The sequence below is a fragment of the Schistocerca piceifrons genome, chromosome X (assembly GCF_021461385.2).
Source record: "Schistocerca piceifrons isolate TAMUIC-IGC-003096 chromosome X, iqSchPice1.1, whole genome shotgun sequence".
Taxonomy (NCBI): Eukaryota; Metazoa; Arthropoda; class Insecta; order Orthoptera; family Acrididae; genus Schistocerca; species Schistocerca piceifrons.
Window position 1 is genome coordinate 546,354,181 of NC_060149.1, and position 8,140 is coordinate 546,362,320.

Consider the following 8,140-nt stretch of genomic DNA (forward strand, 5'->3'; position numbering starts at 1 on the left):
CTTTAAGTACTTCTAAGATCTAGGGGACTGCTGACCTCAGAATTTAAGTTCCATAGTGCTCAGAGCCATTTGAACCATTTGAACTGAATATTATTATCAATTTTTTTGGGTGAGGAGTGGGGAAATTATCCACTTACTATATCCAAAAATTCATCTAATGAGTAGAAGGAGTTGCCATTCAGTTATTCTTTTAATTTCCTTTTAAATGCTGTATGACTATCTGCCAGATTTTTGATGCTAGCAGGTAAGTGACCAAAGACTTTTGTGGCAGCATAATTTACCCCCTTCTGAGCCAAAGTTAGATTTAACCTTGAGTAGTGAAAATCATCCTTTCTCGTAGTGTTGTGGCCATGTACACTGCTATTACTTTTGAATTTGTTCGGATTGTTAATAACAGATTTCATAAGTTAATATATGTATTGTGAGGCTACAGTGAAGATCCCTAGCTCTTTAAATAAGTGTCTGCAGGATGATCTTGGATGAGCTCCAGCAATTATTCTGATTACTCGCTTTTGTGCAATGAACACTCTTTTACTCAATGATGAATTACCCCAGAAAATGATGCCATACGAAAACAGAAAATGAAAATAGGCTGGTAAGCTAATTTACTGAGATGTATATCGCCAAAATTTGCAATGACCCTAATAGCATAAGTGTCTGAACTCAAACGTTTCAGCAGATCTTCAGTGTGTTTTTCCCAGTTCAACCAATGCATACACCTAGAAATTTTGAATATTCTACCTTAGCTACCGATTTCTGATCGAAGTCTATATTTATTAATGGTGTAGTTCCATTTACTGTGTGGAACTGTATACACTGTGTTTTCGCAAAATTTAATGAGAGCCCATTTGCAGAGAACCACTTAATGAATATTTGAAAAACATCATTTACAATTTCATCGGTTAATTCTTGTCTGTTGGGTTTGATAGCTATACTTCTGTCATCGAAAAAAGTACCAGCTTTGCATCTTCGTTAATATAGAATGGCAAGTCATTAATATATATTAAGAACAGCAGAGGACCCAAGACCGAACCTTTAATATTTGGGGGTTAATCTGGGATGGTTGCCGTATATACTACTGATTGAAATGATATATGGCCACCCAAGATTGAGCCTTCTCAAATTTCCAGAATGAGATTTTCACTCTGCAGCGGAGTGTGCGCTGTTATGAAACTTCCTGGCAGATTAAAGCTGTGTGCCGGACCGAGACTCGAACTCGGGACCTTTGCCTTTCGCTCACACCCCGTCCTCACAGCTTTACTTCCACCAGTACCGCGTCTCCCACTTTCCAAACTTCACAGAAGCTCTCCTGCGAACCTTGCAGAAGTAGCACTCCTGGAAGAAAGGATATTGCGGAGACATGGCTTAGCCACAGCCTGGGGGATGTTTCCAGAATGAGATTTTCACTCTGCACCGGAGTGTGCGCTGATATGAAACTTCCTGGCAGATTAAAACTGTGTGCCGGACCGAGACTAGAACTCGGGACCTTTGCCTTTCGGACAAATACCGTGATGGTGATCATAGGAATGTGTATTATCAGACCAACACGTAGCCTTCGATGCAACATCGTGATAAAATTACCGCATTTTGAAAGTGATTCGGCTAAGGAACGTGGTATGTAAGCGATATTTGCGACTCCCTCACACCGCCCCAGGTAGATAATTCTATAGTATTTGTAGCATATTCTGTCTCGATACCATATCAGAGGTTCCGCAATATATCCACTGAGTTATAGGCGATGACTGATTGAGAAGGACCACAAACAGTAGTAGTAGATGATGTGCTGATTGAGGTCGTAAGAAAATGTACACTAGCTTCTCAGGTCTCTAGTGTTACGCTATTCTCTAGAAATGATGTCTAGGATTTCGAAACAGGTCTTTCCATTCAAGCACATACCTGCGTTGGATCCTATTGACAATTCCTTTAATGATTAAAACCACTACTCAGTCATATTTCTGGCACTCCCACATCTCGAAACGAGTCACCTTTCCCGATCCTAGCTGCTACAGTAAAAAGTCTGAGGGGGCTATATTTACCACCTTCTCTCTCTCAGACTTCTACTCAGTTCCGACTTAAATTTCAACGATCACATGTGCAAAGCTGCAGAAATGGCAGGAGTTGCAAGAGGCATTGGGACTATCTAAAATTATACTGTAGCAGATAGGTTCGAGAAAGATGACTTGTTTCGAGATATGAGAACGCCAGAAATATGATTCACTAGTGACTGTAAACATTAAAATGCTTCTCCATTGGATACTACGCAGGTATGTGGCTGAATGGAAAGACTTGATTCGAAATCATAGACATCATTCTACCGGAAAACATAGCACTAGAGATCTGAAAAGCTAGTGTACATTTCTTACGACCCCAAACAGCGCACCATCTACTGTTTGTAATCCTTCTCAATCAACCATCGCTTGTAACCCAGTGGATATATCACCGGACCTCTGACATGGCCGGAGACTGCGTTACAAATACTGGAGAAATACCTAGCGACGGCATGAGTGAGTTGCAAATGCCGGTTTCATACCACATTCCTTAGCCAAATCACTTCCTACATTCGGTAATTTTATTCGAGGTAGCACCGTCGGCGACGTGTAACTGTTGGTCTGTTATATACACTCCAGCGTTTAGTATCTATATTCAGTGTCACAGTATTTGTCTGCAAAGACCACTTCATTCGAAGGCAATGCAATACTTCGATTTATAAAGCCAGTATAGCTTTTAACATGGATACTTGTGAGCATCTGTAAAACCAAGAACACCTGTGACAGTAACATACAGTAGTTGTTGCGGTCGTGTTTTTTTAGCATCTTGCGGTTTGTAAGACGATTACGTTTCTCTTTCTAAGACACAGGGGTAACCACCCGCAAGATAAGCTTATGAGACATGTCCACCCATCACTGATTTTCGGTGAGTATTATTTCATATCGCCAGCAATCAGTTATTGGGGAAGGTATTATACTCAGTAGTAGGGGATGCGTGACAGCATCAGGCTTATAATGTATGTGTGTGTGATCTGATTGTGCAAAGGAAATGACTATGTCCAGTCGTAAGGAAGGTATGGATTTGACGTGGAATACTGTGATAGCAAAGGGAAAAGTATGTCAAGCCATAAGAATGGGAGGGATATTTCTATTTCCTGAGCCAGAGCCGTCAGCATGGGGTATTTCCGATATTTCACTCATTGTCGAATATCATTCAGTTGAGATTGCGATCGTAATACTTAATTGTAAGTACAGTGATAAAATATATTTGTAGCTGGTTCCCTAACATGATTTTGTCTTGGGGTGCGTGGCGCGCGGCGGCGGTGGCCAATGGTGAGAATGATTCACGTTTCCCGCTAACGGTAGGAGCCGTCCGAACCGACAGACCGGTTGGGGTACAGGAATGTAGCTGACCTAACTGTTTCGCCCTCTAGACGGCTGAATAGCGTACTAATACTCAGTATGTGTTGGACAGCTTTCGTGATCGCGTGTGTAATCTGTAGAAACTTGAGAAGATTCAATATCGACGTGTGTTTACGCTGGACCATTATTCCCTCCCATGTAAATTGTCCGATTGACTGCTTGTGCACATTTCTTGGCTTTATTTGGTTCAGAGAACAACGATTGTGATGTGTGCATCTAGCAGGTGAAAAACGGGTGGAAGACACGCTTGCTGGTTCTCCAGACATGAGAAACAGCTTAGTTGACTTCGTAAATTATAAGAATGCTTTGAAATCACTTATATCACTGACATCGGTAATCGTGATTGGAAATATCAGTTTCCTCTATTTTTTTCGAGTTTTCACTTAAAGATCTCCACAGACAGGATAAGTTTCTAGTTACACGATAGTTTACAGCACACTGCACCTCGCTAACGTTTCGAGTTTCTAGAGAAATATTTTCCAGTCTATATCTTCCTAATTATACTGTGTAAGCGACATTGCTATGCAAGCGATGTTGCTATGTGCTTGATATCGAGAAGTATCGCGTAAATGTTATAAAATTTGGGAAAACCATGCGAAAATACATATGTTCTTGTAATCCCAGAGTCTGGAGATGGGTGTAGAAAGCAAGCAAGCAAGCAGGTGGGGGCCAGAAACAGTAACGCCTTTGTGCCGAGAGGAACCGTCCCAGGCTTTGTACAACAGTTTTTGCGGTATATGTACGAGTGTCTGGTGGTTGCTACTGTGTGTCCTATTGTGAGGAAGGTATAGATTCAGCAGATCGATAGTCGCAAGGGGAATGAAATATGTTTTTTTTTTTTTCATGTGGAAAATTATGTGCGCTATAGATATTTAGATTCGTTCCAAAATCACGGCCGGCAAGAGAGGACATCGCTCAGTGTCAGACTGCAGCAGAAATCCAATTTAATTGTAGTTGCACAGATAAATATATTCCTGGTTCCCAATATTCTTGTGAGTTTGGAAATGGCCACAGAAAGCGTAGCAGCAAGCAAGCAGGTCGGGACCAGAAACAGCATTTCAGCGGACACCTTTGTTCTGAGCTGGGACTTGCACATCCTTTGTTCACCAGCTCAGAGAGTCCAAGAAAGCTTCCGACTTATCCCAATTTTGCTTGCGGCTCCCCCTGAATGGGTAAATAATGAACTAATACCCAGTTTGCGTTGGGTTGCCTTCGGGACCGCGTGTGTCGAATGTATCCTCTGTGGAAATTTGAGATGATTCAATACGACGAGCTTTTGCAAATCCATAGCGTTCAAACTCCTACCACTCAGGTACTCGTGGGATGTGAGGTCGTCCACGGTCGGCTGGCCCTCTCCCTGGCTAACACTCGCTTCCGTGGCTGCAGTCATGGGCTGTGTTTATGGAGGCAATATCCTCCGCCGGCCCTGCGCTGCAGCACGGTGAGTACTTGGGATGTATTTGATGATCTGTAGACCACTTTGCGAGGTTTTACTGTAAGTGCAATATGGCGATCTGTACAAAATAGTTTTGCTCTGAAAGCCTCATCTGCAGAAAACAATGGCAGACGGTGCTGCCACACTAGCAGCAGCAGCAGTTTTACAGTCATGGGCTGTGTTTATGGAGGCAATATCCTCCGCCGGCCCTGCACTGCAGCACGGTGAGTACTTGGGATGTATTTGATGATCTGTAGACCATTTTGCGAGGTTTTACTGTCAGTGCAATATGGAGATCTGTACAAAATAGTTTTGCGCTGAAAGCCTCATCTGCAGAAAACAATGGCAGACGGTGCTGCCACACTAGCAGCAGCAGTAGTTTTACAGGTAAACTAAGTGACAGATGGGCTATCCTGTTAGGATCATCAGGAACAATGCATTCGGTGTTATTCATGGCTATTTTCGTAAACAGGTCCTGTTAGAACAACAATTTCCATGCAGACAAGCTGATACATCACGAAATCTCCTACAACAACAACAACAACAACAACAACAACAACAAAAGAGACCGTTAACTATGTTTGCGACACTTACGAATTCCAAGAAGGGACTGATATGTAATGGATTGGCTGTCCTGTTAGGGTCACTATGGATAATTTCTATAGCACACCCAGAGGGAGACTTAGCTGTTATTTACATAGACATGAGATGTCAATATTACAATGAAGACCTTATAGCTGCATCTGCGAGGGTGAGCCACTATGCAAACATCTCTCTTGGTACTGCACCCGCAGCTATGCGTCATCATGCCCTCAATGGTGCCTAAGTGAACACGTGTTTCAACAGGTATTTCTCAGGTGTCAAGTATGAAAGAGATGCCGCCGCCTCATCTTTGCTGGACTTGAACTGACACTTGCACGTGGTTCGGTAACTGATGGCCGCATCGTCACTTTGCGGGGCTACTGGTACATCCTGACTCCTGGCAGCATGTGTTGTCCAGTGCACATTGTCGGTGAGCGGTGCATGCTTTGCGATCGAAAAAATTTTAACTGTGTAATTATGTGTGGTGTGTGTTGCATGACGGTATTCCTTGCATGATCGGAATAAAAAGAAGGGCGGTCCATTTAATTACTTCTTACAAGACCTGCTTCTTTGCAAACAGCATAGAATGATGAGCAAGAGAAATCCAACCCCTTCAAAGGGACTTTTTTATAAATAAACAATATACCCTTGAATTTCCTTTCATGAGATCCTTCCACCACAGAGCCGCCTATTTCCAGGTGGGGGGGGGGGGGGGGGGTAAGGGGAGATGTGAGGGGGGCAGATGGGGGTTTACCAGAGGTGGGAATCGATTTCCTGAAAAATTCTTTAAATAAATAAACTATATTCCATACACTGCCTTGAATTCCATAAATTGTTTAAATAAACAATATTCCACACATTGTCTAAATTGTTTAAACAATAGTCCGTACACTGAAATCGATTTCTGGATAAATTCGTTAACTAAAAGAATAATCTATATTCTGTATGTACCTATAAATAATTAAACAACATTCTATACATGGTCTAAATTGTTTAAACAATATTCCATAAACTGCAATCGAATTTCCTCCAAATGACCGCTCAACTCATTCTTTTTCCCGCCAATTTCCAGGAGGGAGGTGGGAGGGGAGGAGTTTTACCAGAGGGGGAGAGGTTAATTAATTGATCAATTTAATTATGTAGTCAATCACATTGGTAAGACTGAAAGGGGCTACTCCAATAACTCAGACCTGAAAGTCTACCTGCAGCAGTGAGGGGGAGGAAATGGGTTGGAGGTTTCCTGAGGGCTTGGGAGGATGGAAGGGTGGGGGGAGAGTAGGACGGATCCTTTTGGCAGAACAATAGGTTAAGGGCCTGTCAATCAAAGGAGAACAATAGGTTAATAACCTGTCAGTCAAAGGAGAGCAATTGGTTTGCCCCTGACTGCATACCTCCTCCTGATGTAGGAAACCCGCACTATCCAAATATGCTGATGTCCTTGTCTCCCTACTTGTATATTGTAACAATGTATGAAAACATGTTTATTTGAAATTTGTTTAAAGTTATTGAGAAACTAATTTAAGACGTTTCGTAATTTTTCATGGAATTGTACTGGAGCTGTATGAAGAAGTTTTAGATGGAAGAATGGACAGACAGTTGCTGAACTCAACATCATTTGGGAAAGTCTGGAGTTTCACAGTGCAGGGCAACATCATGGACAACAGAATCCTCAATATGGATTGCTGTTGTGGGCTGCTTGCGTATGTTGTGGTAAAGAGTGTGAGTGTAACGTTCATCCGTCTCCATGTTTTTGTGAAATGTGTAGATGCTGTGTTTGTTTTATTTGTAACCATGTGAAATGGACGTCTGTATAACGCATTAAAATATAATTAAATGCAGAACGGCATGGTGCGGAATAGTGTAAAGTATGTTCCATCGATTTGAAAGGACAGCAATGCGCCGACACTAGTTCAAATAGAGGTGTAACTTTTTATAGCAAGTAATTGGTCAATTTAAAAGAAAGTCAGTGTGACAAAAGTGAATAACAATGTAAATTAGTCATGAGAAATATTTTGTTGAATTTAATGTACGGCAATGCGCCGATAGTGGCTTAACAGGAGTATAAAATTTCTGATTGATTGAAACTTGGCTAGGAGGTAACGAACTTCTGTGGAGTATTCTAGCAGAAATGATAGATTTTACGTTAAAAAAAGACTATCAACAACATAAAGATGCAGAGTAATGCGACTTTGAAAATCTTTGCTACTCAAACAATAGTGTTATTACTATAGAAATTGTAACTTAACATTAATTATTTTAGGATATAAGGTTATAGACGGATTTTATTGTGAGAAACAATTAGTATTTTCTAATCATAAAATAATTAAGTCGATAATTATATAAATTAATTTATAACTTGAGAATGAAAAAATACGAAACAGATTCAAGTTTTGAAAAACAATAACGAATCACAAGTAGAGTGAAATGATACAGCTGTAGAGAGATGCTAGCTGAAAAATTGATAAAAATTTGAATAAAAATTTGCTTATTTCGAAAATTGATTGTTGTCTGCGAGAACATCCCAATTTTTGGAAATCTCAGAATAAGGGGGATGTGTAATACTTGTGGCTTTACAGCTATCACATTCATCTACAAGAGATTGAGAAGGCAGCAGAGAGAAGATGACGCAATGTGGTGTGAGGTACCGTTGACAGATGAATTGTTTGATACGGGTATCATGGGAAAGACCGCCTAAATTGTGGTATTACACCTC

At 41.2% G+C, this 8,140-nt stretch overlaps 1 long non-coding RNA gene across 1 annotated transcript in view; it reads left to right on the forward strand.

The window, feature by feature from the left end:
* The window catches only part of LOC124723109, a 46,826-nt gene extending 39,203 nt beyond the window's left edge, over positions 1-7,623 (forward strand). Inside the window, exons 2-3 of the long non-coding RNA XR_007006508.1 lie at positions 5,692-5,857; positions 6,985-7,623. This is a non-coding gene — a long non-coding RNA (uncharacterized LOC124723109). The remainder of the gene's footprint in view (positions 1-5,691; positions 5,858-6,984) is intronic.
* The last annotated feature ends 517 nt before the right edge of the window (positions 7,624-8,140 follow it).